Here is a 12,422-nt window from a genome sequence, read left to right as displayed (position 1 = left end):
TCAGTCCAACTCACAGAGAGACTTCCCTACAGATGGCCTGTCCTACAAATAAATGGCCTGTCTTATACAACTTAATTCCATTGAGAGGTATGATCATCCATATTTAGCTTACCAATTTTGTTATTGTTAAAGATTGTTTATTTTCTGTTTAAATGAGCTGGAGCGCCAACAATGTCAGTGTTGCCATCAAAACTGTTGGAATAAATACCAGTAACTGATGCTTGAGAGCAGTCCCAAATATGAGCTCAAAAATGTGTTGCTGAGACTTAAGAGGCCTTCATCTGTGGATTTTGATCGGTTTCCATATATATATATATATATATACGCCATATATATAAAAAATATGTGAAATTATGAAACTATTGCCATGTTCATCCTCATTAGTTCATCTTCAGGCACAAACCTCCCGGGCACAACGCTTCACTGAGTTACATCCCTTGGGCACACCAGCACCCAGTGGTTTTGGGTTCAAGGTCAGACAGCAGAAGACCTGTGCTGATGGTTTTCACACGAGTGGTAAACATCTGAGACCAAAATCACTTAGGGCTTTCAGGCTTTCTTTTTTTCTAGTATAAGATGGATATTAACTGTTAAATATGACGGAGCAATACATTTGTATTCATATCCAGTGAATCATTGTAAATATTAAATCTTCAGTTTTCTTCATTGCCATCAGTGTCATGCCGAAGTCCATGACTGTACGAAACTCACTTATTACCATGAGCCACCCAGCACCCAGTGAAAACCATTATCCCTAGCCTTGCTTCAAATCTGTTGTTAATGATGGATGTATTGTAATTCTGTCCATAGAATAGGATAAATAAGCTGACAGGATACCTGTCTTTTATAGGAATGACCTGTGCTTATCTTTCATTCAATCTTGGAATCAGGAATAACATAATAATCTTTTCCATAGAGTTCTGTGCAAATCTACCATATGTACAAGTGTTATAGATATATGTGAAAATGAGTGAAAATGACATTTCCTGCTTTTCTTAACACAAGCAATAAGGAAGTTCAAAGGAATTTGAACTTTGCTGTACTTTGCTGAACGGTTCTTAATTTACAATTTGGTGTAATTCTAATCACACACTGGAAATTATCATTCCATGTAGTGACAGTCACACCAGTCTCACTTGAAGTCATGTTTCAAGAAACAATTATTTCACAGTGTTCAGTCTTTAAATAAACATGTGGGACTAAATAATACATGGCAGTCAATATCAATAATGGATGTTGACTCCTTCTTTGCCTGATGTGCTTTGCTTAAACACTTCACATGAATGCATTGTATCATTTGAGTTGACTAGGGAAGAACAAAGACACAAAAACTGTTCCGTGTAATGCAACTGAACACCTATATCGCGGAGACATGGTTGATCTTCAGTTAGAAAGAAATTAAATGCTGCTTACTATATATTTCAATTGGCTGAAATGCTTTGAAACATTTCAGAAACCATATTACATCTCTGCTTAAAACAATGTATGATTCTGACTTTATCATAAGTTTATGAATCACTTTCAACAACTAATAACACCATGTATCCATCAATAGCTGGATGTTTCCATTTATTCTAATGACACTAGGTGTTCATCAATACCTGAACACTTCCTACCATTCTGATGACACCAGGTGTTCATCAATAGCAGGCAGTTTTCGTTTATGTCCATATATATACACCATGTACATAAACATTATGTGAAAATATGAAATTATTAGCTTGTTTATTCTCATCAGTTCATTGTCGGGGTCATCAGTGCTGTCCAAGGCACAACGCTTCACTGAGTTACATCCCTTGGGCACACCAGCACGTTGTGATCATGGGTTCAAGGTCAGACAGCAGAAGACCCATGCTGATGGTTTTCACATGAGTGGTAAACATCTGAGACCAAAATCACTTAGGGCTTTCAGGCTTTCTTTTTTCAAGTATGAGACGGATTTTAACTGTAAAATATGACTGGAAGCATGGAAGCATGATTTGTGGCTTGATTGTTGCTATGTCAAGCTGAAATTTCAATTAAAATTGCATATCACGCCTATGAATCACTGTAATTATTAAATCACTTTCTTATTTTGAGAGCTATTGTGTCAGTTTCCTGTAACTTTAGTGGAACTCATGGTTCTGAAAATAGCCCACAATTTCACTCACTCACTCATTGCCATCAGCTGTTGACAGAAATCATGTGAAACCCATGTCAGCCAAACTTCATTATAATTCTCATACAAACAGTGAAACCCATTATGCCTACATTCCTCCAAGTGTGTAGAGAATGATGGATGTATTGTTACTATCCCATCAAGTTAAAAACGTGATGGGATTGTAGTCTTACAGGGACTGTTCTTATTTTCAGAACAAAATTAAGAATCTTCACTAGAGAGTTCTGTGCAAATGTAGTATATGCACAAGTGTTACAGATACATGGGAAAATCTGTGAAAATGTCATTTCCTGATTTTCTAAACTCTAACAATGTGCTCAAGTTCAAACTTCAAATGAATATTTCACATTTTTTGTCATCACTGTCTGTACTTTTCTTGACTGCTCTTAATTTACAATTTGGTGTAATTCTAATCACACACTGGAAATTATCATTCCATGTAGTGACAGTCACACCAGTCTCTCTTGAAGTAATGTTTCAAGAAACAATTATTTCACAGTGTTCAGTCTTTAAATAAACATGTGGTACTAAATAATACATGGCAGTCAATATCAATAATGAATGTTGACTCCTTCTTTGCCTGATGTGCTTCACTTAAGCACTTTACATGAATGCGTTGTATCATTTGAGTTGACTGACAGTTTAATGTAATGCAAATGGTCACCTGTATTGTGGAGACATGCTCGATCTTCACCTGCAAAGAAATGAAACACTTCTTACTATATATTTCAATATGACTGAAATGCTTTAAAACATTTCAGTTCAATACATCTATACTTAGAACAATGATTGATTCTGACTATATCATAAGTATGTGTTAAAGAATCACTGTCAACTTCTGAGGACACCTGATGTCCATCAATAGTTGAGCATTGTCAGGTATTCTGATGACACAACATGCTTATCAGCAGTTGAACGTTTCCTGGCATTCTGATGAAACCAGGTGTCTATCTCTAGTTGAACGTTATATCGCGTTCTGGTGACTACAGGTGTCCTTCAATAGCAGAACATTGTTGGGCATTCTGATGAAACCAGGGGTGCATCAATAGCTGAACATCGTTGGCATGTGTTGAAACATGGTGTCCATCAATAGCTGACATTGTCAGGCAATCTGATGAAACCAGGAGTCTGTCAGTGACTGAACATTGTCGGCATTCTGATGAAACCTAGTGTGTCCAATAGGTAAATGTTGTTGGGCATTCTGATGACACCAGTTGTCTGTCGATAGCCAAACATTTCCTGGCATTCTGATGACAAAAGTCACAAGCACTTGCTAAGGCAAGGCAGCTGGTTGCCTAGAACACACAACACATGGTAAATGTCTAATTAGGGAACTGCATTGTAAACTTTGTCACTGATGTGTCAAATTTGAAAATATAAGCCACATGTATAACTAAAAAATATTTGGAGTTTTAAGTGAGGCTATGAGTGGTATCAGAGAGAGAGAGAAAGAAGTGTGTGTGTGTGTGTGTGTGTGTGTGTGTGTGTGTGTGTGTGTGTTTGAGATCAATGAGAATGAACCTACTGCCACTTCTCATTTTGTCTGTTCCACTTATGACATGCATCAGACAAGGCAACATCAACTAAACAGTTTTAGTTTTACAAATTCAGGAATCAAATCACTAACCAACAATTTTCCTTGAGGAAAAAACACAAAATATATTTGATGTTAAACAATGCAGATACCGTCATTATTTAAATCAGACACCTCAATCCCTGTGCTGGAGGCGTCTGATGTCTCTTGTTTCATGCAAGGCCCAGATAGATCAGTGTTAATTACTTTACAAACTGTAAATTTCAAAATAAAATATCAATTCTAAGAAAATTGATTTGGTCTGTTTTCATTATTACAAGTGGTATAAGTATTAATCGTTTGATGTACCAGGTTTTGAGTAGATTTTGAGGCATGTTGTATGTCACAACACATTAACTACTTGTTTGTCTGTGTGATTCACTCAATATGGCGACATCTTGTCATGTTTGTGCTATAGAAACATGTTAATCAAGTCTCTTTGATTCTTGCTTATTTGATTGTGTGTGTGGTAGCCAAGGGGGGATGCAAATGTTTGGCTCACTAGCAAGGAGGAAATATCATTGTCATGACACTGAGTGATGGAGAGGACCAGCAACTAGACAAAACTAATTAACAACAAGTTGAATCTAATCTGTGGCAGACCCAGCGGGATTATCAGCACGGGACATGGGTCACATCATATGTGGATTTAAGATGACACTCAAGATTATTGCACTTATAAAGTAATGTACAAACTAGTATTGTGTGTTGGGCAGTGGCAGGGTGTGGGGATTGGGCATGTGATCATGAGGACTCTGAAATGGTTACTAGCCCCAGTCCCAGTCCCAGTCCCAGCCCCAGCCCCAGCCCCAGCCCCAGCCTTTATGCTTGCAATTACCCCTTACCTCATGCTAGCCCTTATCTTTACCCTTATCATTGCCTATACCCATACCCATTATCCTCTTTTTAATCATAACCCTTACCCATCTCCTTATCATTACCTTACCTCCTTATGCTTCTACTTACCCTTATCTTTATCCTCATCTATATTCTTATCCTTACCCTTAACCAAAAGCTTACCCTTACCATCTATCTAAACATTGTGTCTGACACTGTCTGAAATCATCTTGTTTCCAGAGCATAACTAGAAAGCAGTTCAAGATATTTTCAGCAGCAAAATGGTGCCTAAATTTGCTCTTCATAGACTTTTGTTTTTGTTTATAGATATTTTTAATTTTCTTGGTTAATGGAAAAGATTCAGACTTCAAACTGGAGGGATGGGTTTTGTTTCCAGAGGACAACTTGAAAAGCTTCCAGTATCTTTCTGAAAGACTTGACAGGTGTATGAAACAGATCTTGAAGTGGTGCCTTTTGCTATTCAGAGTTTAGAGATTTTTGGCATGAATATATTTTTTATGATTTCAATGGAAATGATTTGGACTTAGTCTATAAGAAAATCAAGCTGGACTTTAACCACCAGATGACTTCAAATATGTGGGGACTGGCAGGGATTTCCCATCTTCTGATGGCTTGTGATTGTGATTTTGTTCCTTCATAGTTTTTGAATTGCGACTAACAACAAATTCCAATATTATAAAATGCCCTTGTACTTGTCTTGACATGACTTTTATAGCCCCTGCCCCAGGGTGCATACCACAATCAACCATCACCAAACCAAACAAGCCATGGTGTCTCCACACAGGCTAACAACACTCAACATCTTTTAATGTTTTTTTGCTATGATGCTGGTTTTATTGCTCTAGCCAAGTCTTCTTGCGGGTTAACCAACTTGGATGTGTCATTCAAGCACAGTGCACCGACTCCATAGCAACCACTCCTTTTTCATGCACTTCATGCAAAGGTCCTCATTGGTAAACCCAAGACTACAATTAGTCTTCATTAACCTATGTTTGTAATAAGAGTTGACTAATGGGCTCACTGACTTGAATGACATTGACTCCCTATGACACAGGTCGATGGTCATGATGTTGATCACGGGACTGTCTGTCTAGACTCAATTATTTAAAGACCATTGGCTTATAGCTGGAATATTCTGATGGCTTGTGATTGTGATTTTGTTCCTTCATAGTTTTTGAATTGCGACTAACAACAAATTCCAATATTATAAAATGCCCTTGTACTTGTCTTGACATGACTTTTATAGCCCCTGCCCCAGGGTGCATACCACAATCAACCATCACCAAACCAAACAAGCCATGGTGTCTCCACACAGGCTAACAACACTCAACATCTTTTAATGTTTTTTTGCTATGATGCTGGTTTTATTGCTCTAGCCAAGTCTTCTTGCGGGTTAACCAACTTGGATGTGTCATTCAAGCACAGTGCACCGACTCCATAGCAACCACTCCTTTTTCATGCACTTCATGCAAAGGTCCTCATTGGTAAACCCAAGACTACAATTAGTCTTCATTAACCTATGTTTGTAATAAGAGTTGACTAATGGGCTCACTGACTTGAATGACATTGACTCCCTATGACACAGGTCGATGGTCATGATGTTGATCACTGGACTGTCTGTCTAGACTCAATTATTTAAAGACCATTGGCTTATAGCTGGAATATTGCTGAGTGTGGCATTACACAACCAACCAACATTACTGATAAAGTACTGTGTTTGAACATCTCCTGGTATGACACAACCAGAGATGAAACCCTGACCTTCCCTCTCCAGGCAGATGCTCCTGTACCAGTGAGGCAGTCTGTCAGCACTAAGGGCCAGTATCAGCTAGACTGAGCAGAGAAATAAAATTCTGAATCAATATGAAATCACAGTGCCAATTAGGAACATCTTCAGGAAATTAATTATGATTGTATTCGTCCATGAGAGTACAGTGTCAAAGGTCAACATATTATAAGGACCTGTGGGATTTAAGTAGTGAGGGAAACGTTTTCAAGTCATGGTGAAAGTTGTAAGATGTGTTCCTTTGAAGGAGAATGGGACTTCATTCATTTCACCATTAACCGTATGTGGCTAAATGAATTAGTAAAGATATAAAAAAGGCTGATTCATAAAGCATTTTTGATACATTTTCTAACATTTCAGCAGGATTAATTCCTTCAAGTAAAACGTTTTAGAAAAGGGCCGATCATGCATTGTGGGTCACTGACTTGCTCAATGTTAATTTGGTCTCAAAACCAACCTTTTTGTTCCTCTATTAGCAGTAAGTTTGCAAATTTAAGAAAGAAACCAGCCCAGTTCTCAGCTCTGAAACACTATGCAAATAAGTGTCAATGTAAATACTTAACATACGAACAACTGTCTTTGGAAATTGTAAACACTATAAATACTTTCATCACACACTGTGAACTTATACAGTGGAGGATTCAAATTGTTCCTTTTTGTTTCAGAAAATCCATACATACACCAGTAAAAAGCATCCCTCATTATTTTAATATTTTCTCAACTCCCCAGTGTCACTGAGAAATGCTTCATTTGATAAATGTTTCAGAGGCCAAGTGAATTTGATGGAATGTTGATACAAATCTTCCACGTTATATGATATAATGACAGAGAGCAAGCATTATTGTTTGTTGTTTAACACTGCACTCAGCAATATTCCAGCTATATGGCAGTAGCTGGTAAATGACTGAGTCTGGACCATACAATCAAGTGATCAACAACATGAGCATCAATCTATTCAGTTGGGATATGATGACGTGACAACCAAGTCAGGAAGCCTGCCCACCCAATCACTGCAGTCACTGGTTGCTGAAGACCAATTCTAGCCCAGATCTTCACAGCATTATTGAAAGGTAAGATAACCTTTTGTAAAGGACTAGCTACCAAAGACTGCTGTTTCATAGACTGTGTACTTGGTCACAAATGTAACACTGATGAGGTAAACATAACAGCCTTGGAAAATATACTCATGGAAACAAATATGGGAACATACTGAAGTACAAGTGTTCCTTTCTTTATTTCCAGAATTTCATCCACAATACAATCCTTGTGAAGAAACCTGGAAGATAATAAAGGAACACTTGTACTTTCATGTGTTCCCTTATTTGTTTCCATGAGTATATATAATTTGTAAAAGTTTACAATTTTAATTATACCAACTAATTCCTTCTGACTCTCCATCTGTGTGAGTGATCTTCTGCTGCGTTTAGTTTTATGCCGCTTTCAGTAATAATCCAGCAATACCACGGCAGGGTACACCTAAAATTGGCTTCATTCAATGTACCCATGCGGGGAACTGAACCAAGGTCTTGCACTATAATCACCAGTCTACCACACACACCCTCCCCAACCCTGTCCATTTGTCCAACCATTACTTTGAAAACCTTTCATTGGATTGTTTTCAAATTTAGGGACTGCTGTCTTTGTCTGATGATGAGGTGGAGTGTAAACTTATTGATTATGTGATATTTGAATTTTTGTTTTAAGAATTAAAGCAGTTTGCAAATATGAATAAGTTTGACATGAAAATTATGGGTCAAAGTGTTATGATATTTGGAATATCGAAAAGCTTGGTGCAGTGTCAAGTTTGTTTTGAACACATTTAAATGGATTCTTTTCAAATTTGGGAATCATCCTCCATTTCTGCGTTTGTTTTGATCTTTATTATTTATCATGACATCACAAGTGTCATCGCATGAACTTGTTGGAAAGTCCCAAATCAGTTGTTCTCAACCAATAACTAAACAATCATTTAATAGAATATTTTCTAGGTTCTGGTAATGGTTTAGAGTGCAAAGTTTTATACAAATATTTTCTTACTGTCAAGAATAATCAACATTAACTGTTGTTCAGCTGATGTTGAGACTAACAGGTGTTTGGATAATACTGATCCTTGATCACTGTTTTGACTTGCTTTTATGAAAGTGACATGGAAATGTATTCTATATTATATGTGCCACAATACATTTGATTGTCTTGGGGAGCAATTGTTGAATTTATTGGGGAGTGGTGTTCTATAAGATCAGCATTCTACTAAAATATGTGACCTCATATATATCTTCTGCAAACATAACTAGTTAACGTTTACACATTTTGCTAAACAACAAAGGTGTATTTCAACATGCCAGCGGCTAAAAAGGGCATATATATTTCACCTTTTGTATGGGCATTTTGTATTTTGTTTTTTATGGTTAATTCATTGAAGAAGTCTTTGTAAAACTAATTGTGTATTTGAAGAGAATGCTCATTAAAATGGTCATGTCAACATAAATGATATTTTATGAGTGCTTCACTCAATATTGACATTGCTTCAGCTGTTTCAGGCGTGCATGACATGGATTGATACACTGTATGATTATAGACTGGGTGAGGAAAGCCAGTCATATGACGACAGAGGGCATGACACGTATTCCTCTTGAACTTCTTCGTCCTATATAGTTATAGAGATGGTTACCATTTTCAGTCATGTGCTTACTGTTAACATCTGTGCTGTAGTATTTTACTCCTGTTTCACAACGGTACAAGAGTCCATACCGAAACGTCAAGTCATACATAAAAAAGAACTTGTAACCCATAGTATCTTACCGTTTTATCTGTAGTGGAGGCATGAGCACCAAATGGACTCTCCTCTTTGAACAGTACTCTCGGTATATCATGAAATGGGAGTAGAAACTGAAGTGTGGTTTTCACATAGCATACAAGTGGCTGTGGGGTGTTCTAGTGGTAGGCGTCCCTCGGGAAAGACCAGCGTTTACATGGGTAAACTGTCTGAAGTCCATTTCTAGTGAAATATTCATAAAATACATCCATTCATTCACTTACAATAAAATCTAAGGCCGTAGACACAAGCGCAGAGTGAAATATTTTGTGATTTGTCGCATTTAACAAAAGGATTAGAAGAAGGAAAATCGATTTCAACATGAAAATATATTTTTTTGGCATCCTGAGTAATGAACTGCAGCATTCGGAATACAACTCAACAAGTTAACAAAAAGGGTGTCGGCAAAATTCTGCTTTGACAGGTGAGCAAGCATTCTCTTCCCACAGAGGTTACTCCTGTCATATCTCCCTACGTAACGTTACCTAGAACGATATGACAGGAGTAACCTCTGTGGGAAGAGAATGGCGAGCGAGAGAATCCCAGCAACATTCTGACATGACACGTGTGCAAGGGAATCCTGGCAGCATTCTCACATGACCTGTGGCAAGAGAATCCTAGTAACATTCTGATATGACATGCAAGCGAGAGATTGTTGTTCAATATTTTTCCGCCAGCTGTCACTGAGGGAAATAATGAACATACCTGCATATGATACCTGCATTTCATGTTCCGAGGAAAGGAAGTCTCTGTACCTCAGAGTGAAGAGAGGCATTTCTGAACAAATCTACTAACAAAAATACACATTACTGTGTCATAAACGAATGAGTGAGTGAGTTTGGTTTTACGCCGCTTTTAACAATATTCCAGCAATATCACAGCTGGGGACTCCAGAAATGGGCTTCACACATTGTATCCATTTGGGCAATCAAAATCGGGTCTTCAGCGTGATGAGAGAACGCTTTAACCACTTGACTACCCCCACCGTCCCATATAAAAAGAAACCGTTCACGTACTTTACATTATTATGGCTAGAAATTTGAAAGGCATTAGAAATAGATGTTCAAATGGATAAGCTGTTTATAATATATTTAAATCTACATGTAGATCGTACCTCGCATCACACAGAGAGTGATATCCACTTGGCGTTATACCTGTTCATGGAACTTCTAAGTATTGTTTTAGTAAAGTGTCCAATTTCAAGCTCCCTCTCAATTAAATGTGTAAATTAAAAGGGAAAGCTGGAACATTGCCTTTATATAAATACTTGACTAGGATGTGGAAAATAGTTCTAAGACACTACACTATATGTAGATACGTTAATGCTTGCTGGAACAACCCCCCTGCGTAATTGCAGAACGGGTGACCTTGGGTGGGGGTGTCATCAATTATGTACATTAATAATATAGGATATGTATATAGCTCACATATCCATGCAACTATTGCTTGCTCAAGACGCTGATATTTGTTTCCCTCGATCATTGCATGTCCGTTTCAGCGTCACATCGTATTATCAGTCTCAACTCCTTGGGAAGTATACAACTCTTGTTGCCACTAGGGGCGCCGAGTTCATTGTCGCTCTCGTATCCTAACGAGGTACCTTCACAGCGGGGTGGACTGGGACTCACAGTCACAGTACTTTGTTCAAGTTTACTGCACGTTGATGTACTCGAAACTAGCTGTTTTCAGGTATTCATGTGGCCACCATCTGGTCATACATAAACGGATAAGTGCACAGGGTCGTGTCGTCATCATCACCCACTCGCCATAAATCATGAACGGACCGTAAGATCGCTTTGTGCAAGTGGACCCAGAGTTTTTACGTACGCCTGCAGTACCTGTATCCAGTAAGGTAACTTCAGAGTTCAACCACAGACTAGACCTTACACACTGATTAATCGATGCGGATGCTTGCTTCCTGGGATACAGAATGTCATGTCAAGTACTTGATTAGTAATGCTGTATCGAATGTTAGTTCGTGACAAATTGTATTCTCGTTGGAGGAAGAAATGTTCTCGTCAGACAGTTAAGGGGAAGTATGCCCAATGATGATACTCTGTCAGTGATTGGGAAGGGATATTCTCAGTGTTACATTGTTCCGAGCGTAAAGGGATATTGTGTGTGTGTGTGTTGTCGGGGTGGGGGGGATACATGGTGGTATTGTGGATGATACACTATCCAGGGTACATAGCAGTATTGTGGATGATACACTATCCAGGGTACAGAGCAGTATTGTGGATGATACACTATCCAGGGTACAGAGCAGCATTGTGGATGATACACTATCCAGAGTACAGAGTGGTATTGTGGAGGATACATTATCCAGGGTACAGAGCAGTATTGTGGAGGATACACTATCCAGGGTACATGGCAGTATTGTGGATGATACACTATCCTGGGTACAGAGCAGTATTGTGGATGATGCACTATCCAGGGTTCAGAGTGGTATTGTGGATAATCCACTATCCAGGGTACAGAGCAGTATTGTGGAGGATACACTATCCAGGGTACAGAGCAGTATTGTGGATGATACACTATCCAGGGTACATAGCAGTATTGTGGAGGATACACTATCCAGGGTACATAGCAGTATTGTGGATGATACACTATCCTGGGTACAGAGCAGTATTGTGGATGATACACTATCCAGGGTACAGAGCAGTATTGTGGATGATACACTATCCAGGGTACAGAGTGGTATTGTGGATGATACACTATCCAGGGTACATAGCAGTCTTGTTGATGATACACTATCCAGGGTACAGAGCAGTATTGTGGAGGATACACTATCCAGGGTACATAGCAGTATTGTGGATGATACACTATCCTGGGTACATGGCAGTATTGTGGATGATACACTATCCAGGGTACATAGCAGTATTGTGGATGATACACTATCCAGGCTACAGAGCAGTATTGATGATACACTATCCTGGGTACATAGCGGTATTGTGGATGATAGACTATGTAGGGTACAGAGCAGCATTGGTGATACACTATCCTAGGTACTTGGCAATATTGTGGATAATACACTATCCAGGGTACACTATTCAGGATAGAGAGTGGTATTGTTGATGATACACTATCCAGGGTACAGAGCAGTATTGTGGATGCACTATCCTGGGTACATGGCAGTATTGATGATACACTATCCTGGGTACATGGCAGTATTGTGGATGATACACTATCCAGGGTACAGAGAAGTGTTGTGGATGACACACTATCCAGGGTA

The sequence above is a fragment of the Haliotis asinina genome, chromosome 6 (genome assembly GCF_037392515.1).
Source record: "Haliotis asinina isolate JCU_RB_2024 chromosome 6, JCU_Hal_asi_v2, whole genome shotgun sequence".
NCBI classification, from domain to species: domain Eukaryota; kingdom Metazoa; phylum Mollusca; class Gastropoda; order Lepetellida; family Haliotidae; genus Haliotis; species Haliotis asinina.
The sequence above is the reverse complement of the archived record's forward strand: the minus strand, read 5'-3'. Positions refer to the sequence as shown.